Source organism: Macrotis lagotis, chromosome 5 (assembly GCF_037893015.1).
Source record: "Macrotis lagotis isolate mMagLag1 chromosome 5, bilby.v1.9.chrom.fasta, whole genome shotgun sequence".
Taxonomy (NCBI): Eukaryota; Metazoa; Chordata; class Mammalia; order Peramelemorphia; family Peramelidae; genus Macrotis; species Macrotis lagotis.
In genome coordinates, this window is record NC_133662.1 from 147,707,445 (window position 1) to 147,732,257 (window position 24,813).

Consider the following 24,813-nt stretch of genomic DNA (forward strand, 5'->3'; position numbering starts at 1 on the left):
CCTTATTTTGTTAGATAGTGGACTATCAGTAAAAATTAAAGTAAATATTTTCAGATAAGGCCAATATGTTGACTTATTTTACTTGACAAAGAAGGGTTTCACTAGTGATGAGGGGAGTCATTGGGAAGTGACAGTAATACATACATACATATATATATATATATATATATATATATATATATATACATTTATATATTTTTTATTTTAAGTGCATTATATTAATTTATTATATATTTTATATTTTTATATATAAACATCAATAAAATATTTCTAAGTAAACATGGCAATAAACTCTTGCATGGAACACCTTTCTTATTGCTCTTTGTTTCTGTAATACAGGGACTAATAGATGACAGGATCCCTTGCATCTTGGGTCCTTACCACTGATATTCTCCTCTCCTAGTTTACTTTTTACTTTCTCATGTTTTCTGGATTCCTTTGTTTTTGCTACCACCATAGAATCACTTTATCTCAAATATCCACAACTATCACCAGCGCTTCCTCTTTCCTTACCAACTGGAACATAATGAACATAAGAAGGATTTATTTATGAAGAAAGAATACAGATCAGAATATAAAGGCAAGATGGTATATTTAGAAAGAGGTTTGGAATGAATAAGTCTTAGTTCAAATTCCAGCTCTGACATTTAGTACTACCTATGTGACCTTGGACAAGTCACTTAAGATCATAGATTAGAACTAAAAGAGTCTAGAGACTATCTAGTCCAGTCTCCTTATTTTAAATTGAGGAAACTAAAACTGAGAAAAATTGTGACTTGCTCAGAGTAATAAGTGATAGAGCTAGGATTTGAACCCAGATGTTTAAGTGCAGATAATTTATCCCCTTTTCCTCTGTCCCATAGTTTTACTTTGAAAAGGTTTTTACTCTGAAGGCAGTAGACCCTGGTAAACTCTGAAGTTATTGCAGAGATTCTGAAACTACATATATATACCCTTGAGTAATTTTGATCTTTGTTTAACTCTATTAAAATATATGTCAATTTGCTTGTAACTGGGAGATAAAGAAAGGTTGGTAAGGAGAAGCTTTTCCCCAAAACTCCTCTCCCCTGAGATATTAGTCTCAGGCAACTATTTTCTTGGCAGGGTGTAGGAAAACCTTGTCTGGGACTCCCCCCACTCCCCACTACCCACAGTTCTGAGGGAGGAGATTAGAGCAAAAGTCATACCTGAAGGAAGATGTGGGGACTAAGGAGAGGAAGTAGCAGTTCTCCTTTTTAGCCCAACACCCCCTAACTTTCAGACTCTGTTAAACCTATTTATGTGACTGTTGTTTCTCTTGATATAATGTAAGAAGCTTTTTAAGGGCTAGGTCTTTTTCACTTTGGACTTCCTACACCTTATGCTTAGTAAAATGTCTCAAATATAATATGTACTTTATAAATATTTGCTTGCTTTATTTTGGTTTCTAAATGAAAGAACATATTGTGACCATTGAAAAAAGGAATTATTTTAAAATAAATTTGGAGACTTTGTTATCACTTTATTTACATTAGTAAGTGAAAATAGAAGATTTAGCTTCAGAGTGCATAGCAAAGCAAAATGAATGCAATAAAAAGGAGATGGGATTTGCCAAATACACTTGAGATGATGATTTGGAGAATCAACATTTCTAGAAGCCCAGATTCTTTCTCTCTTCCCCCTCTGCACCCCACCCCCCTAATCTGCATGGTGATAAAAAATATCAAAACTAAGTCATGAAATTAGGAAATGAGTAATTTACAGAAATTTCTTTTAAAATGCAAAATTTAATGTGACATTTAAAGATTATTTGATTTTTTTCTTCAAATGTACATTTTATATAAGGAAGATAATATGAAGATTTCAGATGTGATAATCTACTTTTGATGCTTGTGGGGGGAAGGAGGGTCAAAGCAGAATTGGAGAATTTTCCATCATGAATTTAACTCTGAGAGTAAACCTTTGTATAATGAATGGAGAGCTGACCTTAGATTCAGAAGACCTGATAATCAAACACTGTCCAACTTAGCTGGGTGGTCAAGCTGCTTAACCAATGGCATCTTTAAGAAATACTTAGCTTCTTCACTATAAGGTAGGTGTTCCTACTTTATTTCCTTTAACTTTTATAAGGAATGGGTTTGGTTTTTGTTTCTTATTTGGAATGTGTTGGGGGTGGGGTTCTGTATTTGGTTATCTCGATTTTGGAACTGAGAAATACTATGGAACACTATTCTAGTCGTTGTAATCACACACAAAAAAAAGCTCTGCAAAGGTCTTATACAAAGTCAAGGGAATGCTCTACTTTTTTTTCTGTTAGCTGCAACTTTAAAAACACAGCCTTGCAGATATTTAATGATCTTGACATTCAAGACTACCCAAGAAATTGTCAGTGTAACAATTGAGAGGATAATAATTCAACTGGTCTTCGGTGGGGTCTGAAGTAAGCAGCTAGCCACATATGGTGATTAGCAGAAGCCTATGAAAAGGGACTACATACTTCTCTTTATTCTATGGGGGAAAAAAAAGAAAATAGTAATAATAGATTTTCTCAATCCACAGGGAGTCTGGCTTCACTTTTGATAAACTACAGTTCCCTCTGCTGGCTAATTTCAGGTTTACATGATTTTTGACCCTTGGCCGACATCTTTCAATCAATCTGTCAATATTTATTCAGCTCCTAAAATGTGCTAAGTATTCTAAGTAAAAAAGAGGCAAAAGACAACCCCTGCCCTCAGGAGACAGGCTCCTATATTTTAACATCATTATATCAAAAAAGAAAAATCTTTTTATCCTGCATTCACACCCACCCTTTATTTTCTCTCAACAACTATGACCAAATAATATATTAAACATAAATATTTTCTATTGTTTTTCTCACAGTTTTGGTGATGTCATAATCTGTCATTGCAGTGCTAATGGATGAAGGTAGGGAAGGACTGAGTAAAGCCTGCCTTGTATTGAGAGCATTTTGGTAACTGAGTGCTGTGACAATTTCTTTGCCTTGTAGAATAACTTAATATTTATAATTAGCAATCCTTTTTTGTTTTTGTAATGTTCATTTTTATTGTATATTGACTTCAAAATTCAAGGACTTAATATATTTGCTTTTATACTCCATTCTATATTAGAGAATATCAAAGATATTTACAAATATCAAATTTGTACCATTTCCTTTTTAGAGAATAACAAAGATTTTACATACTCATTGCTTTTGATCTTTATATGACTAAAATTAAAAGTTCAGTGGCTTGCCTGGTGTAATTGTTGACATCAACCTTTGAAGATGAAAAAGTTAAATTTGATATAGGATCCTATCATTGCTGGCATAATGGTTGACATATGTTTAATAAATGTTTATTTAATCTAATTAAATTGAATAACATAAAACATTTTTAAAAGGTGTTTTTAGAAATCTAAAAATGCCAAACATATACTCTTATAATTTCTATAATGAAAATTTAAAGAACTGTACCAAAAACTATCAAGAAAATACAATTGAAGATGCACTTTTAAAAAGTGTTATAAAAAGAGGAAAAGATTATTGACAGAAGTAGGTGGGAAAAGTATTTAAAACCAAAGTTCCCTTAACTTACAAAGTGGTAGCAGTTTTGGTATCATGGTAGATTATTGCTAAATGCTTGGAGTCCCCTATATATTGAGGAAATGCTTGCTATTCTTATTGGCACATCCATCCATGATTAGGAAGGACATAGGCAGAAGTCAGTACATGGGAAGATCAAATATTGTCTTCTAATATATCTATATGCATTGTACATATCCAGTTAGCCACTGGATGTCAGTGTAACCCCATAATCCTATTATGTTTGTCTTAATTTCTTAAAGAAGTGGTCTTTTAGGATGTCAGGTTTAAAGAGGCATAAGAAAATGTCCCAGGAAAGAAGAGAGCAGCAATTTGGATACCTCCATGACTTATCCCCACCATTTTTTTCTTATTAAATAGCCCTAGAGTCTTACATCTAATCTGGATCTGTGGTACCACCAGCATAATTGCCACCAATCACAGTTTCCAGTACTATTATTCCTTTAGTCCTAAAGTATGGATAAATTCTTTCTCCTCCATTTGCCCAGAAAAAAGGATGGAGTTTTCCAAATACCAACTCCTTTACAAAAGGAACTTCATGGAAAAAAAATAGAAATCACAGACTTGAGTTTCCAAGTTGTTCTTTTCTATTCTTAAGGTATTCACTGCCTAGCCACTGATCAATGGCAGCTACCTCAACCCTACCCTGTCTTGAAAATTGTTCTATTTTTTTTTTGGTTGTTTGACTTCTTTACCACTTATATTAAATCTAGTCTCAGTATGTTGTCCTTGATGACATCATTAGTTTTTGAAAGTGTCTAGCTGTGACTACCCATCAGTGAATGGACAATGAATGTCCATTTTTCTCTTATGTCCAACTCCATTCACTCTTTCATAATTCTTTGATGAAGCATTGAATAGATAATATATATCTTTAGTAGTGGAAGAGACCTTAGAGTCATCTGGTTCAACTTTTTCATTTTATATATAATGCGAGTACTGATCAATGAGCCCAGTTGTTATGAGCATACAAAGTACATCTGCTGATGCAATCCCTATGTAAACTTCAGAAAATGCTCAGATATTGTTTGCTTCCCATATGAAGGAGATGAGCTTTTCATTGGTTTCTATGTCAGAAATGAACACGCATCCTATAGACACAAATTGGCCAACTCATTCTTTCCTACTTGGCTGGATTTGAGTGAGGAATAAAATAAAATAAAAAGCCGGGTAAGAAGTCTTGGAGCTTTATTTCTCCACCTGGTCACCACAATATGTTCTGTGAGAACAAGGATCTGTCATTCCTTCTGCTTATCTTATGTTAATTCTTTACTGCTTTTAGATGAAGGAGTATTTCACTAGGGTTCAACCCTGTGATCTGTCAAATGACAAGATAGTAAGAGTCCAATGGTCAGAATTTGTAGTCTACCAACTCTGTCCTGAGAAATGATCTGTAAACCCAGCAAGGGTTTGTAGCTAAGATGTTGAGTCTTAGAAGAGGAAGGGAGGTGTAAATCAGCAATACCATATTCATAAGTGAATTTTACTTTTATGGGACAAATACTTTGTAAAAACTACCTTAAGTTTGAGTCCATTCTCCCAAGATACTGAGGTGGTATAGAAGAAGAGAACTTCTGCAATTTGGGGAAAATGTAGTGTTTTTATTCTTTCTTTGTCCTCTCAAGAAATATCCTTTTGTAAAGGTGAATTGCTATTAATGTGTTAAATGATACCGGGGTGCTATTCATGCCCCAGTGATTAACATTGAGGATAACATCCTAGGATTAGCATTAGAGAAAAGCCATCACCACTTCCCATCCTACATTGTGTCTTAGCTCTTCATGAGTATATCTAGATCTGTGAGGGGGTGAAATAGTCTCTGACTCAGAGACTAGTCAGTAAGAGTGGGAATTAGAAGAAATATCACCAGACCTTATTTGGTTCTATACAGATGAGTGAAATGAGATCTGGAGAGATTAAATGATTTGTTCATAGGAACAGAGTAATTAGTCAAGTCAGATTTTCAAGTTAGATTGCCTGACTTCAAATTCACCCATCTCTTTACTGTATCCATTTTATATTGTCAGGTGAGTTTGCAGAACACTTTGCAGAACAAGTTTGTTCTATCATTTTCATTTTGGCAAGAGCTTTATTTTTGTCCAAAATTAAGGATTTAATGTTTTTTTGATTTGTTTATTTTATCTTTCAAAAGGTGGAGCCAAAAGGGGTAATTCTTTTCTGGATCTGATGAAAACTCTTACTCTTTCCTACACTTTGTGATAGAGATAGAGAAGAAATCTGGGCAAAGTTTAGCATACATTATGAATTTGGGGAATTCAGAAAAATATATAGGTACTAATACTCTTCAGAGGAAGCCAGTCCAGGAGAGATTTAAAAAATTAAGTTTTGAAAACACAAAATAATAATTCAAATGAGGAGAAAATAATGATAATTGTCTGATGAGATGATGTGGGTGCATAGGGGACTCACCAACCAACCTAAACTTTTAAAAGAGATGTTGGGAAGATGAAGATGAGTCAGGTAATAGAAGATAAATGATATTACTTAAGACAATCATATAAAATAATTTTGTTAAATATATGTTAAAGGGATTAATTATGTTAAATCTCATTATTAATTATGATTGATGAGGAAAAACAGTAACTCTCTGGACTTCTCTGACTGAGTCATGGGTTGCAAACCATTTGCAGTCCTAACTCCAAGTGTCAACATGGTTCAAACTCAATTCTGGTGGGAATCACCATCTACCCCTGGGACTGAGAAGGAAACAACAAGAGCAGAGACCCGAGGACTATTTCTCAGAGCTAAAATGAAAGAGGGAGAGCATTCAAGGGAATGTCCTTCCTCTCTCACTAATAGTTCAATTCTTTGTGTCTATGCTGTGGGTGATCATAAGCCAGAAAGAGAGAAGGAGAAAGAAAATGACTGTTTCATTCCACCAGTTTTAATGACACAAGCAGTTAATAAAAGGTCACACCCAGCTATGTTTAGGGGAAACAGAGTTCTCCATGTCAGGCAATCTGGAAATGCTCCAGGGTACTTTCCATGTAGGAGAACCTGGCACAACTAGTCAAGCCCAATTAATTTGATCTTTACAACAAACTTGTGATATAGATGCTACTGTTATACTCAGTTTTTTTCCATTCAGTTTTCATTCATGTCAGATTCTTCAAGATCCCATTTGAGGTTTTCTTGGCAAAGAAATTAGAGTTGTTTAGATTAGAGGTAATCTCTTTGGCTCATTGAACAGATAAAGAAACTGAGACAAACAGGATTAAGTGACTTGCAGGGTCATACAACTAGTGTCTGAGGCTTGATTTGAACTTAGGTCTTCCTGACTCTAAGCCCAGTGCCCTATCCACTGGATCAAAGCAGAAACTGAAGCTGAGAGAGATTAAGGGACTTACCTATAGTCAAATGGCATTAAGGATTCTAAGAAAGATCTGTGTTTATTTGTTTGTTTGTTTGAATGTATTGTGAGAAAAAGGGAGATTCAAGGAAAGGACAGGGCCATTGCTTGGGTCCTGAGGAGATGATGGTGTAACAGAGAAGAAGAAGGCAGAACTACTCAATTCTAATTTTGCTTCTGTTTTCTTTGACTTTGCACTGGAAATGACAAAACAAAAATAACTAGAAAATACTAGAAAAATAGTAAGACAGTACCTGACTGCTCTTAAAAAACTCAGGTCAGCTGACACAGATGAACTATACCTTTGGATCCTGAAAGAAAGGGAAATGTGAATGATGAGATATTGCCATTCATATTTGAAATATCATGGAAAATGGGAGAGGTGTCACATGACTGGAGGATAGTAAATGTCCGATCAGATTTTTTTAAGGAAACAGAACAATTTAGAAGAGTCTGTAAACTATGGCAAATGACTTTGTTTTTACTTTCTGGGAAATTTCTAGAAGGAATCATTAAATAGATGTTTGGGGAACTCTACAAAGATAAATAGTAATTAAAAAGAGCCAGCTTGACTTCAATAAGAACAAGTCATAGCCAGACTAACCTCATTTACATTTTTTAACAAGATTGCTAAATTGTGCCTGACAAGAAGCAGTATATGCCATGTGGATCTAACTCTGCCATTGTGTAAGTCAGTACCTCTCTTTGGATCATGGTGGAGATGGCTTGGAAATAATGAGGGAAATGCTATGGAAAAATTTACAAATAATTTTAGGTTACTAAAGCAATATTTTATTCCCCCAATTGCATATAAAAATAATTTTTAACATTCATTTTTTAAAAAGTTTTGAATTCTAAATAGTTTCCTTCTCTCTTTCCCTTTCTTCCTTCCCATCTCCTTGAGACAGTAAGCAATCTGATATAGGTTATAGATGTGCAATAATGTAAAGCATTTCTATATTAATTATTTTTTTGCAAGAAGACTCAAAGGAAGGAAGGAAGGAAGGGAGGGAGGGAGGGAGGGAGGAAGAAAAAAGAAAGAAAGATAAAAATAGTATGCTTCATTCTGTATTCAGGCAACATCAATTTTTTCTCTGGAGGTGGAGAGCATTTTTCATTGAATCCTTTGGAATTATCTAGGAGCATTATATTGCTGAAAAGAGTCAAGTCATCCACTATATACAATATTCTCTTTTCACTTTGTGTCAGTTTGTTTATGTCTTGCCAGCTTCTTCTGAAATCATTCTGCTTGTTATTTCTTATAGCACAATAATATTCCAATACTACAACTTGTTCAGTCAATTCCACAGTTGATGGGAATTCTATCACTTTCCTATGCTTGGCTACCAAAAAAGAGAGATGCTATAAATATTTTTGGACAAATAGGCTCTTCCCCAACTCTTTTAAACCTCTTTGGGATACAGAACTAGGAGTTTATCTTTATAAATAGCAAAATCTTTGATAAAGAATCTTGCATCATTCTAGTGAAGAAGATATAGAGATAAGGACTAAATGATAAAGCAATTCAGATTAAATTAAATGCATATTAAAGGAATTCAAAACTGGTTGAATGCCCAGATTTTATGAAATTATCCAAGGCAAGATAACAACAAGTGGTCTGTAGTGCACTGCCCCATGGAACTATGCTTTACCTAAACTATTGAGTATATTTGTCAATGAATTAATCAATGAAAGAGCATTTTATTAAGTAATCATAAAATTCAGAATATTATGCTAAATGCTAGAGATAAAAAACAGGAAGCTCTCAAGAAACTCTTATTCTAATGGGAGACAACACTTATAGCAAGTTTTAGTAATAAAGCTCAGAGGTCCCCAGTTTTTCATGGCAAAGTAGATGATAATGCATCTTTTATAATGTTATGTTCAAGGATAAAACTACCATCTATTTCTTAGGTAGAATCATTTGACAGGACCAAGATCTTTGATGTCAAAATTTTCTTTGTCTTTAGTAGCTGTGACCAGCTAAGGATGCAATGGGTATATATCTAAGGGGCACTAACAAGTCACATTTTCACAAGAATGATTTCTTGTTAAGGGGTTAAGGCTGATAGCAAAGAAGTTGGTGGTCTGGATAGCACTGTTGTTCTCAAGGCCCTTGGACTTACCTGCCTGTTGGAAGAAGTTGGTTAACTAGTTGGTTGCTATTGGTGGTAAATGGAATAATAGATCCCCTTTCCCCAAGGTTTTCTCCTCGTGATGATGGCTACAGGGACTGACTTGGAAAAACTGCAATTCTTAGGCTCTTGTGTTCTGAATTCTGAGCTTTCTCCACCTTGATTCAGGTGGAGGTGGTAATAGTGGTCTAATATAAATGGTATATACACTGCCTCTTATCAAACACTTGGTTGAAGGCATTGAAATCAAACTCATCAAATTTTCAGAGGACATAAAGATAGAAGGGAGAACTGACACACTGTGCCAGAGTAAAGTATCTTGAGAAGTTAAAGCATTGGGTTAAATCTAATAACATAAAATCTAATAGAGATAGATATAAAGGAGGGCTTGTCCTTGGCTACAATAATTAACCTCACAAGTGCAAGATAGGGGTGTGTTTGTGTGTCTCTGTGTGTGTGTGTGTGTGTGTGTGTGTGTGTGTGTGTGTGTGTGTATGTTGATAGACAACAGTTGTTCTGAAGACACTCTTAGGGCTTTTAAGCTCAATAGGAATGAACCCACGGTAACAGCTACAAAATCCCATTGCAGTCTTGGGCAGCATTAAGAGATGCACAGCTTTCAGGAATAAAGATGCAACATGTCCTAATATTTTCTGCCCTACTCTGACTTCATTTATAACACTGTGTTCTGTTCACAGGGTCACATTTAAAGGGTATTTTAAGTTTAAAACACTAAGTATCTAGAGGAGAGCAATCAGGATGATGAAGTACCTTGAGTTCATGTCATATGAAATTCATCTGAGTGAAGTCAAGTCCATAAGTATTTATTAAGCATTTTCTATGGGACAGGCATCGTGATAAGTTCTGGTGGGAGAAGGGGGGAAGGAAAACAAAAACCAAGACCAAAACCAAAACCTATAAATTCCTGCCCTCAAGGAATTTACTACCTAATTTTTGTTGTTGCTATAACTTGCTATTCCTTTTGAAGTTATCTTGTAAAGTTTTTCCCTTTTCCCAGAGTCACATAGCTAATTAGCATGTGAGGGTCAATTTGAACTCATCAAGAGGAATTTTCCAGATTCTAAACCCAGTGTTCTACCTACTACACCACCTAGCTACCCTAAGATCTAATAGGGGAGACATTTTTTTATAGGCTGGATTTTCTTTATTTCTTTCTTTTGGCAAGGCAATGAGGTTAAGTGGCTTGCCCAAGGCCACACAGCTAGGCAATTATTAAGTGTCTCAGGTTGGATTTGAACTCAGTTTCTCCTGACTCCAGGGCCGGTGCTCTATTCACTCTAGCTTCCCCTAGGGGAGACATTTTGATAACTAGCTATATACGAGACTAAAAAGAAAGCTTAAGGGAGGAGCGGCTAGGTGGTGCAGTGGATAGAGCACCAGCCCTGGAGTCAGGAGTACCTGAGTTCAAATCTGGTCTCAGACACTTAATAATTACCTATCCTTGGGCAAGCCATTTAACCCCATTGCCTTGCAAAAAACCCCCTAAAAACAAAAGCTTAAGGGAAGGTAATCTGAGAAGGAAAGGCATTAGCAACTATGTGAACTTGGAATGGTCTCTTGAAATATGTAGGGTTTTATTGGAGTTAAGGAAACCAGAACATTCCAGGTGAGCAGATGCAGTTACAAAGGCATAGAAATAGGCATTGGAATGGTGAGTGCCAGAATTGCACATAGATGATGACTAGAAGAATTGCTACAGAGGTTAAGGAGGAGAGTCAAGAGTTAAAAAGACTAGACGGATAGGAAAGGGCTAGGTTGTGAAGAGCTTTGAATGTCAAGTGAAGGAGTTTATATATTATTCTGGAGGTAACAGAGAACCACTTGAGTTTTTTGAATAGGACATGAATAGGCCAATACTCCAGAGGATAGCTGTCTTTAAATATCTGAAAAGCTGTCATATGGAGGACAGATAAGACATGTTTGTCTTGAATAAAGAAGGTAAAATCAGGAGCAATGCATGGGGTTGTAGAGAGAGAAAAATAGGTTAAGTGTCAGGGTGAAAAAAAAACACAAACTTGCAGCAATTAGAACTGTTTAAAATGGAATGGGATGTGCTAGGAGGTAGGGGGGTAAGGTAGGAGGCTGGATGACTCCTTTAGGGGTATGTTATGGGGGGGGCTTCTTTTTATGTATAATTTGGACTAGATGGTCATTTAGATCCTTTCTCATTCTCAAAACCCTGTGATATTTTTTTTTCCATTTGTTCAAAGTTTGGCTTCTAATTAATGATCTTTACATTTATGTTTTTTCTTGTGTGTGTGTGTGTGTGTGTGTGTGTGTGTGGTGTGTGTGTGTGTTTGTAGGATTTTTAAAATCAGCATCACTATTACTTCTAGAAAAAGTTTACCAAAAAACTGATCTATTGTTTCATTTATCATCCTTATGACTTACCATACCAAAACAGCCTTCCCGAGTTGCTATTCCCTTATGTGTTCCTTCCCCAACTCCATCCCCATTAAAGTGTAAACTTTTTGAAGTTGTGACTGTCTTCCTTTTAAATTTGTATATTTATTGTTTATCATGCTGCTTAGAACACAGTACTTTATTTTAAATTAATGCATACCTGATTTTTTCATAAATTTTTTACTTCTCCAGTACCTCTCACAGCACTCTGTGATGTATTGGGGAGGGGCTGTATTGGCTACATTACGGATTTTTTAAGTGAAATAAAAAGGTATCTCAAAAATAAAATAAATAGATTTTTTACTATATAGAATCAATGGCCAGCCTTTTCAGTGAGAAACTATATGTACAGAGTCAACTCCAGGAGGTCAGGAGTTGTAAACTTGGTAGAACTCTTAACTGAACCGTGGTAATTTTGATGAGCACATGCTTGCAGTGGAGATCTGTAATGTGGTTCATCTCCATAAAATCCAAGACTTTATGAGTTTAAAAGCATTAACTCATGTCTTAGGAACATTCTATCCTGATTATTATGATTCTTGGTGTGATGCCTTACCATCTGCCTTCCAGGAGGAATTATAGTCCTACTGAATGATACAGCTAAAATCTAGAGTCAGATAAAGAAATATGAGAATTCCTCAGTTCTTTCCTACTTTCGTTTTACACTTCCCTGGCATAGACACAATAATTAATCTCTTAAAGTCACAAGTTTGCTTATCTCATTTCATTATTCTTTCTTTCTCTGTCTTTCTGTCTCTCTGACAAAGTCTCTGGCTCTGTCTTTTTGTCTCTGACTCTATCTTTGTGTTTCTGTCCCCCCCGTTTCTATGTTTGTCTGTCCGCCTGTCTCTGTCTCTCATTTCATGATACCTAGGGAATCTGCAGTTTATGGCTTCCATCAGACTCAATTAATTCACTTTCTTTAAAGTATAATATTTGTTAAGATAGACTTGTGGATCTGTTAGATTGCTCAGTGGGTAGAGCAACAGCTCTGAAGTTAGGAGGACCTGAGTTCAAATTTAACCTCAGACATTTGATCTAGCCATGTGAGCTTGAATATGTCACTTAACTCCATTGCCTTGCAAAACAAAAAAGCAAACAAGAATGATTTGTTTTCTCTATGATGTTTTTCTCATTCTTTCTTCTGCTTTAGGATATACTGTTGTTAATTTCATTTAAATGTTGATTTACATTCTGTAATGATTTCAACTCAATTCACAGAAGTAAATTAATATGAAATGAAAGAAATATAAATTATAATGACCCTATTTATTAGCTGGGAACAAAAGGGTAGAACAAAAGGGTAGAAAAAAAGTAGAGATAAATTATAAAATTATAGAGTCTCAGTTTTGGAAGGAACCTCATGGGTCATGTAGCCCAACCTATATATGAAGCTCCTCTATCACATACTTGAGAAGTGATTAATCAGCTTTGACCTGAAGTCTTCTAGTAATACAATCCTTTTGAAGTGGCCCATTCCATGTTTGCTATCCATATCTTTACCAACTCATTCGCAACCTGTAGAGTTCCTAGACTTATGGAATGTTGGAATTGGAAGGGAGGGATTGTAGGCCTTAATGGAGGCCTCATTTTCTAAATTTCCATTCCAAAAAAGTGAGGGCCATACATCTAGTTCATAGCTAAGCAGAGGCAGAACCCTCATCTCTTGGTATCTAGTCCATGTATTTAACCCCTTGCCCTCAATACTTAAAAGTTACAATGGATCTGTGAAGGAAGCTTACTGTTGAACAATAAGCATTGCAACCCATACTTTCTCATTTTCTGAAACTCTTTATAAATCCTCCATGGGAGAACCTCTGCTAGAAGCTTTGCTTATTCTTTGGATAATTAATATTCTCTGTTTTCTTCCTTTTTCCTATGTTCATAGTCAACTGAACTCTTTTAAGTTATTATAATCTGATTGAAAGACTCTTCTAGTTTAATGTGACCTTCAAAATGGTGGATTTTCTCCATACTTCTTCAACCCTATATATGCTCATTCCCCCTAAAATTAACTGTGTGCCAGATGTAGGATAATTAAAGCAATATTCACATAAGAAGGCAGAATCTTTGGCTAGATAAAAAAAATCTTTAAGTTAGATTCTATTATGAATTAATATCCCTATTATAAATTAATACCATAATTATAAGTTCAGGATAGAAACATAAGCAAACTTACAAACTTGTGCAGCCAGCCCAGAGGTAGAGGGAATCATCCCAACCCTTCTACCCCTCAAGAAGCAACATGTGCTTATTTTGCCCAGAATGTGAAGAAAATGAGATAAGATATCCCTGTGAATGGCTAATTCAGACCTAGAAGCAAGGGGCCTGAATCTCAGTTTGAGTAAGTCTTGTCCTAACCAGAGGTTACTCAGGACAGAGACTTAGAATCTATAAGTTGTAAAATCATTAGTCTGCAGCAGTCTTGTACTCTAGTCTTAGGGGATGACTCATCAGTGAAGGAAGGGGGCAAGAAAGAGAGTGGCGAGTCCAAATTAATGTAGAGGATCCTAAAACAGAAGGATAATGAGAAAACATCAAAGAGAATTAAAATCTTTCTTAATAAATAATAAACTCTGACTAAAAGTGAATTAATTGTGCCCAATGGAAGACAAAATACTGTGGATCTCCCAAACACCAATGAACAACAAGAAGAAACTTCAAAATGGTTCAAAAGATAAATATTAAAGCCATAAAAGAAGAAATCAGGAATGAATATATATATATATATATATATATATATATATATATACATATAATGCTGGATTGAAAGCTCTAATTTCTGATCTATATATGTGCTATTCATACACATTCATATATATACAAATATATACATGCATATATTTAAAACAATTAGCTAATTAGGAAAAATTGAATCCATAATTGAGAATCTCTTTAAAGAAATGAGAGAACAATGTAATTGGAACATAAAAATACCAAAATGAAGAAAAATTTGGCAGAAGAAAAGCAAAAAGTAATCATATTAGGGGCGGCTATGTAACACAGTGGATAGAGCACTAGCCCTGGAGTCAGGAGTACCTGAGTTCAAATCCGGCCTCAGACACTTAATAATAACCTAGCTGTGTGGACTTGGGCAAGCCACTTAACCCCATTTGCCTTGCAAAAACCTAAAAAAAAAAGGTAATCATATTAAAAGAATAAATATGTTTCAGTCAAGTCAAAATGACTGACCTTGAAAACAAGATGGAACAAGATGGCTTAAAGGTCATAGATTTCCCAGAAAAATATGAGAAACAAAAATAAAACTTTCAATATAGTCATGTAAGGAAAAAAACAGGTCAATATGTCTGAAAATAGAAAACAAAGTACTGATCAAGAGAAACCATAGATTGTTACCATGAGTTGGGGGCATGGGAGAAAGGCAATGCTTAAATCCCCAAGTCCAAAAGTGGCTAAATTTAACAATTTCAATGACAAACAATAAATTTTCCAAATATCCAGGGAAAAGATCTTTAAAAATGCATGAGAAAAACCCAAGATTATTCAGGAATCACAAGAAATCTCAGAAAGAAATGGAAATATATATATATATATATATAACTATATATATATATACACTATATATATAAACTGCAATTAAATAACATCTTACAAACCTAAACCCATTCAACAATAACTAAAAAAGAGGATGTCTAATAAAAAAGAATAATTTGTGACATTCCTGGAAAAAACAAACAACCCAGATTTGAGCAAAATTTTCAAATTGGAAATGTCTCAAACAATGCAAATATAAAAAAGATAAGGAAAATTGTAAATAAATTAATTATTTTATGCCTAGAAGCTATTATTTTGAGTTTTTCCTTTTTTTAGTATCAGAAAAAAAGACCCAGTTTTTTTTTCTTTTTCTTGAGGGAAAAAAAGATTGACTTTTGTGACAAAAGTAAGAACAATGTAGGGAGCATCAAGAGATAACAAAGAAGAGGAAAAAGATTTAAGTGGAACTTAGTGAATAATGAAAAAGAAAGGTAGAAAAATTGAAATGTAACATCAAGGACTTTAAAACTCTTTGACTTCCTATAACTGAAGTAAATGTATTTTGAGGAAAGTTATATAAATAGGGAAATGAGAGGTAGAGCATGGAAGAGAACAGATCAGACTCTTATCAAATGTACAAAACTAGTAGTGAAAGCATACATTGAGAGGATGCTGTCACTGAGAACTTTGTCTCTCTAAATTTAGCATCCCACCTCAGGAGGAGAAATATGTGTTCCTAGGGGTACATGGCATCCAGAATGATGTTTGGGGGTCAGTAGACATAGAAATAGAGATGATTGATGCAGTTTTAAGAAAAAACTGGTTATAATAAGGGGCAGGAGTAGGACTGATTGCACAATTTCAAACAGGGTAACATCATATGGCAGTGCTTCTATCCAATACTGCTCGCTTTATCAGAGAAATTTTTCATAATTTCCCCAATTAATTATTTCTCTCTAATTAAATTTTTATTTTGTTTGTGAAGAAGTTTTTCAACTTTGTGCCATCAGATTGTTTACTCTATTTTTTAGGAACTCTGGAACCCTACTTTAGGAACTCTACTTTTAGGAACACTTCTTTCCCTTGTTTAGATAAGAATGTTCTCCCCCAAGTATAGCTGTGAAACATATGTTCTTCTCTAATTTTTTATTATGACCAGATATTGATCTTTTTCTTGTAGCACAGGTTCTAGAGTTGCTGTCTTTCATTGCCTCAGTTTCCACACTTGCTATAGTTCCATCTTCTACAGTTCAGTTCTTTGTGAGCATCTTCAAATTGTGATACTCTCCAATCAATCAACAATAGTTTATTAAGCACTAATGATGTGCCAGGTAGTATGCTACAGTAAGGAGATAAAAATACTATGAATGATAAAATAACTGCTTGAAAGGAGATTGCACTCTAATTATAGATACTAAAGTATGCAGTAATAAATCAATTTGCTGAGTAAAATGAGCAGAACCGGAAAAACAGTGTACACCCTAACAGCAACATGGGGGTGATGATCAACACTGATTGACTTGCTCATTTCATCAATGCAACAATCAGGGACAATTTGGGGCTGTCTGCAATGGAGAATACCATCTGTATCCAGAAAAAGAACCATGGAGTTTGAACAAAGACCAAGGACTATTACCTTAAATTTTGGGGAAAAAACTGATATCTTATGGTCTGATCTTGCTATCTCTTATACTTTATGTTTCTTCCCTAAGCATATGTTTTCTCTCTCATCACATTCAATTTGGATCAATGTATACCATGGAAACAATGTAAAGACTGGCAAATTTCCTTCTGGGGGGATGGGGGGGAGGGAAGTAAGATCAGGGCAAAAATTGTAAAACTCAAAATAAAAAAAAATCTTTAAAATTAAAAAATAAATCAATCAATTTTACTTATTAAGTACCTTCTATATTGCAAGCACTATACAATGCAGTAGGGAACCATACCTAATTACAAAGTACTGCTATTCTAATAGAGGAGATTGAAAGTAAATATAAAACTATGTACAGCATAAATATAAAAGTTAAAAAATATAAATATATATGGAGTAGGAAAATACGAAGTAGTTTGGGATGGGTGATACTAGAAGTTGGGGGTAAGGAGATAAGGAAATATTTATTGCAAAAGATGGTTCCTGAGCCACTTCTTAAAAGAAAAGAAGATGAAGAGGTGGAGGTTAAGGGGGGGGGGGTATATTTCAAGCATGAAAAGTGTTCAATGCATGAAGAGATGGTGTATCATGTGTGAGGAATGGAGAAGACATCTGACTGGATTTATAGGGTTCTGGAGAGAAAATCTCCAAAGAAACTGGAAAGGTAAATTGCAGCTAGGTTGTGTAGGAATTTAAATGTTTAGTACCTTCAGTAAGAAACAAGCTTGACCTGGACTATTATGATATTATGCTCAAATGTGTTAAGATCCAAAAAATACATCCTTGAACTTGCATGTCTTCATTCTTTTTATATACTTAGTCTAATGAACCCTACCTCTCTATTCCAAAGGTCTCTTAGGATGCTCTGGAAATATTCCCTTCCCTTCCTTAAATTAGTCCTTTTTTTGCTCCAATCTAGCTGAGGGGGCATCAGTCCTTTTTTTCCCACACATATATTCCATTTCCCTGAGGCAATAACCTGCCTGCATCAGCTCCTCTCATGGAGTCTTGTGGTTTGGAGGGACTTCTACTGTCTCCATTCTTGTTTTTTCTGTTCTCTCAGCTCCTTCTGTAGCAAGAGAACCAGGCTATTTAATTTTTTCCAAGATTACATCATTAAAATTTTCGAAAGAGAAGAGAGAAAGGGCAGAGTCATTGACTTCCTGGTATGGGCAGACCTGTTCCAAGGCAAGCAATAGTTACAAACAAGTAACAACAGGAATAGAGCTTTTGTAATTGGATACAACATGTATTATGTTGACATGGAAAATTACAACTAAAAAAGAAGTACTTATAATTATATTTTGCCCTTTGAATAATAAGTGTTGACAAACTTACAATAATAATTATGATTTTCTCTGTAATATCTTTTTCTTTTGGAGTTGTCTATGTCATCCTGATCTACTTTTTTATAAAAGAGTAGATGTGACGTAAATTTAGTACATTTTTTTGTCATCTTCTAGTTGATTCCCACCCAACCATTTTAAAATTCATCATGAATATCTTTCTTTACTTAGTAAGAACTTGTCTCTAACCCCTCTTCTTAGGTTGTCTGCTGTCATAAATAAGACTGCACAAAACATTTATATTACATAGACTTTTTTTTAGGTTTTTGTAAGGCAAATGGGGTTAAGTGGCTTGCCCATTTTTAAGGTTTTTGCAAGGCAAATGGGGTTAAATGGCTTGCCCAAGGTCACACAGCTAGGTAATTATCAAGTGTCTGAGACTGGATTTGAACCCAGGTACTCCTGACTCCAGGGCTGGTGCTTTATCCACTATGCCACCTAGCCACCCTACATAGACAATTTTACCTGATTTTGCTTAATGTGATTTTTTTAAAAAAAATCAGCTTAATCTGGGCAATGTCTTATTACAAAAGACATGGCACAGAAATTTTGAGTTTCAAAGTTCACAAAATGAAGAATCTCCTAAACTGGAAGATTAAAGCATTATTTAAGAGTCTGAGAAGGACGCTTAGAACTCCCTGAGAATGGAGTTTTTTTTCCCCTGAAATTGTTTACAACTCAGACTTAAATTTACATAGTAGATTTTTCATCTAACAATTATAGCAGATATTTATATGGTACATTAAGGTTTACAAAGTATTTCATATTGATTATCTAATCCAAACTTCACAACCATGTACTTTGGATATCCCCATTTTACAAAGGGGGAAAATGAGACTCAGAGATTAAATGGCCTATCTGGAGTCACACAGCTAGTTCTGAGCAAGGATTCAAAGTGAACTGACTTCAAATCCAAGACTCCAAGTAGAGTTTGGACCCAGGGTAAAACACTCTAATAATAATTACTGAGCTTTATAGAGCACTACAAAATTTACAAATAATTTCTGATATATTGTGTATATATATTTGTAAAACTTTATTCACATTTTAAAGATATTTGATCCTCAAAGCATTCCTTTCAGATATTATTGTTTTTATTGTTAATTGATTTTAGGCACTGTAAGTACCTATATCATTTTTGAATAAATTTAAACAAATGTGTAATTTTCTTTTTAGTACAAATATAAATAGAATCATATCAAAAGGTTTACATATTTTTCCTCTCTAATGAAACTATCCCTTTTTTATTTACAAAATTTCAAAGAATCTATGAACTCTTTAATGAAAGTTCTCCCTACAGTAAGTAGTATTTATACAGTTTTTTTTAAGGTTTGCTAAATGCATTACAAAAATTATCTCATCTTATTCTCATTCAGTTGAGAAAATTAAGGTAAAAGAGGTTTAAGTGACTTGCAAAAGTTACCTATCAAATAGATGTCAGTGACTAGATTTGAATTCAGGTCTTTTTGACTAGGCCTAGCATTCTATCCATTGTACTACCTAACTGATATGGATATGCCTTCTCATTCTGCACAACTTCTATCCATGTTTGCCCTTGCATTATCCAGATAGACTCTATCCTATAGACTGGGGATATTCCTCTAATTCCTTTAATATTTGTGAGATTCGGGAACCATATAGTTTCTCTATCTAGCCTGTTTCCCTCCCACTATCTGACTAACCTTTCTTTTCCAGTCACATAGTTCTTTGATGATATCATTTATTCAATTCAGTTCAACAAACATTTATTCAGCTCTTAATGCATACTAGGCTCAGTTCTTATCGCTAAGATTACTGAATCTCTGTCCTCCCAGAGCTTGGAGGAAACAACATAAACATGGATGAATATAGAAAAGATATATAAATGAATTGGAATTGAGAGCCTTCATAACAGTTGAGTGGTTTGGGAAAGTTGTATCCAAGAAGGAGATACTTGAGTAAAACCTTGAGGGGAGGCAGGGAACTGTAAGAAATGAAAATGATTTGTACATATGTGTTACTTTTAAAAGCTGGAGATACAATTGAGTCTTCTTTTACTTATTTTGGAGCATTCCATTGCCCATTTGGGGAGCCCCAAATTTTGATTCTTTGGAGACTCTGATTTCCCATGATTTCTGGTCATTGTAAGGAAGAATATTGATGTTAAAAAAAATCAGGTTTCTATTTCTACTGGAAAAAGTATAACCTAGATTCAAATTTAACCTCCAATATTTGCTAACTATGGACAAGTTACTTAACTGCCATTTGCCTCAGTTTCCTTATTTGTAAAATGGAGATAATAATAGCATCTACTTCTCAGGGTTGCTGTAAGGATCAAATAAGATAATAATTATAAAATGCTTAGCACAGGATCTAGCACAAAGCAAACACCATATAAATGTTAGCTGATTTGTATTACTATTATTGTTTTCAATGTAATCAAGCTCTTTTGGCCATTCAATTCTGAATCTAGTTTATTATATGACTTAAATGTTTGCCTAAGATAAATGTACATATAAACTTGCTCAATGACCTTTTTGCCCATCTAGCTACAATCCAACTGAATCATAGACTTTTATCTATTAAGTTTTTCCTGTGTACATTGTTAGACTTGACATATTTAATGTAAATATTTAAACTCTTTTTTTTAGTTGTACAGTAGTCATAGATCAATTTTTAATTATCTATTTGTCCTTTATATGTTCACCCATTCATGGGTTTTGGGTTACAAACATATGTAGTGTCTCTGTAATTCAATCAGTGCAGATCTCATTTCCATATACTAGACAAATAGGTATTTAATAAATTTTGTGCATAATATTAAAGTATTGAATTGTATTTAAATGGGTTTTTCAGAATATTTAATTCCTTTATCTAGAAAGTTCTTTTTAGTTTTAAAAATTAAAGCTGAAAGTTCATGAGCCTTAATTACATGTCCCAATGATATGATAGCAAGTAAAGTGAAGCTTGTTTAAGTAAGATTTATTCTGATTCATCATTGGCTGCTAGTTGGGACATAGTTCATCACATAAAAGTGATGGGTAAGGACTACAATACTGGACCTATATCTAGCCTATACCTGTTAAATTATTCATATATTTTTGTGGAAGAACAATATCTTTTGGAATCTAGGAAGAAGTGGAATCAGATCCTACCTCCGTCACATACTGACTGAATCACGCTGAGCAAATGGCTGGATTCCTCCATATCCCAGTCAACTTTCTAGAGTTGTCTGAAATGATGCTAATCATGCATCAGGAGAAAAAGTTACTTCCTAAGAACTCCCACAGGTTCAGTCCCATTTCATCACTAAGAAAGCAACGACAGTATAATCCTAGGTCCCATGCAACAAGGAAGAAAATAACTTCATTGACTTTTAATGTGTTATAATAAAATAAGAATAAAGGACCTTAATAGTATAAACAAAAGCAGCATGCATAATAGATAGAAGATTAGTTATGGAGTCAGCAAGATCTACTTTTGACAATACTAGTTATAAGGACATAGACAAATTGCTTAATCTTTTAATATATTTAGGATTTTAAGTTGCAGATGAATTTTGAAACAAGTGTTCCCTTTATCAATAAAATCACAGTGGCAGATCAAGAGAAAGAAAAACACAAAGAGACATGATTACAATTTACATAGGTAGCACTAAGGAAGTAGATATCAGACTGAATAACACTTGAGAAATTTCACAGTGCTTTAAACAATCTCAAATAATCCTTTCTTTAGTACCATTATTCTCCTGGGAATCCCATGAGACTGTGACTCAATAAATGCCATGTTCTTATTTAAATAATAAATAACTAATGGGGTAATAGATAAACAAGATTGGTATAAATAATCTGTAGAATTCTACCAGACTACTTACATGCAAAAAAAAAAAACTTAAGAAATGTGTTTGAAGCAATGTATGATGAGAAAAAAAGGTAGACCTATCATATAGAGAGAGTGAAAGACAAAAGATGGACAATTTGGTAAAATGGTACCAAGTACAATGGTATCCCCAAAATAGCAAAAGAATAGGAAGGGGGCAACTAGGTGGCGTAGGGGCAGCTAGGTGGTGCAGTGGGTAGAGCACCAGCCCTGGAGTCAGGAGTACCTGAGGTCAAATCCAGCCTCAGACACTTACTAATTACCTTGCTGTGTGGCCTTGGGCAAGTCACTTAACCCCATTGCCTTGCAAAAAAACCTAAAAAAAAATAGGAAGGGTTGCTATAAAATAGAATGTCTCTTGAAGATTAATGAAAAAGCATGGAGAGGTTTCAGTTAGTGTTGAGGAGATGTTTCAGTTTGTATCGAGTAATGTATAACCATAGGTTTCATGTATCTATACAGGGAAAAAAACTTCTTTGACTTTTAATATCTAATTAGAACAATTTTGAAGTAATACATCATTCAATTTAACTTTTAAAAGATGTGTGCTTCCATTTGTGTTCATGGTCTCTCTGATAATACTTGTCATCCATGATAAATGATTGATAACTTTTGACCAACATGCTTCAAAGGAAAGGACCTTGGATTGGAGGAAGAAGAACTAGGTTCAAATACCACTTCCAATGTTTAATACCGATTATTTAGTGACCTTGGGCAAGTTACTTAGTTTCTCTAATGTTTCAGTCTGGACCTTCTCTGGAGGAGGTTGGACAACATGGTTGCTTTGATCCTAGGATCTTAAAAATTCAAGTTGGAAACTTAAGATCTAATTGCTTACTTTTTTTAAAAGTTGGAAAAATATACAGATTTTCCAAGTGAGAAATAAGTGATAACCTAATTACCATGCATAATTGATCCACTTCAGTAAATATCATTCTGACTTTCTTTCCAAGGTATTTTTTAAACAGCATTAATAACTATGCTAAATCTATGTATAGCAAATAACAAAATAAAATAGTCTTATTCAAAATAATAATAATAATAATATACTGATTCATTTCCTCATTTGAAAAATGAGAGCACAGTGGAGAATGAAATGATAAACCATTCCAATATCTGTGTCAAGAAATCCCTAAATAGGGTCATGTCAAGTCAGACATGACTAAAACAACTGAACAGCAACAAAAGAGAAAAGCAACACCAATACGATTAAAGCACCATTAAACTACAGAAATGAGCATATGAGTTTTAGATTGTTTGGAATTTCTAATTATCTCAACTCTAACAGCAGCAACTGGTGAATGTAGAATGGAAAATGAAAGAAAGTGAAGCTTGGAGTGATATATGTTTTCTCCCCCATTAGAATGTGAACTTCTTGAAGGCAAAGACTGTGTTTTTGCTTTTCTTCATTCTTATAACAAAGCATGAGTTGCAGACCCATGGGTCATGGGTTGCAGAACAACATCTGGGCCATACATCTGTTTTTTTCCTGGCTCTCACTACATGGGCAGCCTACCTTCTCTTCCAATTAAATAGTAAATCCAAATCATGAAATCATAGACTTGAAGATGGAATGGACTTCTAAGGCCACCTAGTTCAACCTCCCCCCCCCCCTTCACATTTCATAGTTGTCAAAATCAATACCCAAAGGAATGACTTGACAAATTTTGGATTTGAATCCAGATCTTCAATCCAAATCCAACATGCTTTCTTTTGCACTATTAGCCCAAGAATAATTTGTTGACTATTCAATGATCAATATGCTCAATAACTTCGAAACATAGGGTGATCTTTTGAGGTTAAAACCCATGGCAATTGCCTTAAGGATTTAAATTAGAGAGTTATTATAGAACTCAGGATCTTATAGCTGGAAATAATCTTAGAGATTGTTTAATCCAAATCTTTCATTTTATAAATGAAGAAATTGAAGCCCAGGAAAGTCCTCAGTCACATAGAAAGTATGGTAGGATCAAAATAGAGTGCTCATCTTGTCTAATGTGCTTCCTACTGCACTACACTGAAACAAAACTGGTTCAGACATACTTTTGTTATTACAAATCATCTCCAAGCATTACTCTTTTGAAATTCATGATACAGACTGGAATCTGATGTTCTGATGAAAAGAGGGGGAAAAAAGGATACACCCACTTTCTCTTGTGCTTAGCTGTCAAAAATGGGATGAATCACAGTTTCCCTTTAAATGAACCTATCATAAAGTTTCACAAAAAGCTTACATTAGAGGAAATAATTTTATAGTGGGCACTAAAACTATTCATTGGGAACCATGTTCAGATAACATTTTTTAACTCTGAGATATAAAAAAAATAGCTAAAATTTTCAGTAAATATTTTAGTAGCATTTGTCCAATTTTTTCCTTCTCTATTTTATATATATATATATATATATAACCAAAATATAGTGACTATATCCTCATTACAAGATAGACTACATGTTAGCATAAATAGATTCTTATATAGGTAAATCTTCATTCTTTTTAAAATAATCCAAAAGTTGGGGTCCAGCTAGGTGGCATAGTGGACCCTAGAGTCAGGGGGACCTGAGCTCAAATTTGACCTCAGACACTTAATATTCAAGTCATTTAACCCCATTATCTTGCAAAAAAATAATTCAGACGTATTTGTGGGGAATACCTCCCCAGATTACCCACAAACATGAGGTCCCAGGAACTCATACGGTTCAAATAAGACAAATGCTTTGGAGAATTAGGTTGAGTCAGAAAAATGAACAATTCCCTGGTACTCCCTGAATTTTCCCTTCCTGATCTTGAATAGCTTTCTCAATTTGAAATTGTCTGACAACCAGTCTTCTCATTCATCATAGTTCCTTGGATTCTGCTATTCAGCTTGTTCTTCTTCGGTTAAGATCCTGCCTTCTTGGCCCCCTTAAGAAGACTGCCCTTCTCCAACCCAACATTGTAATTACTAGCACATGTC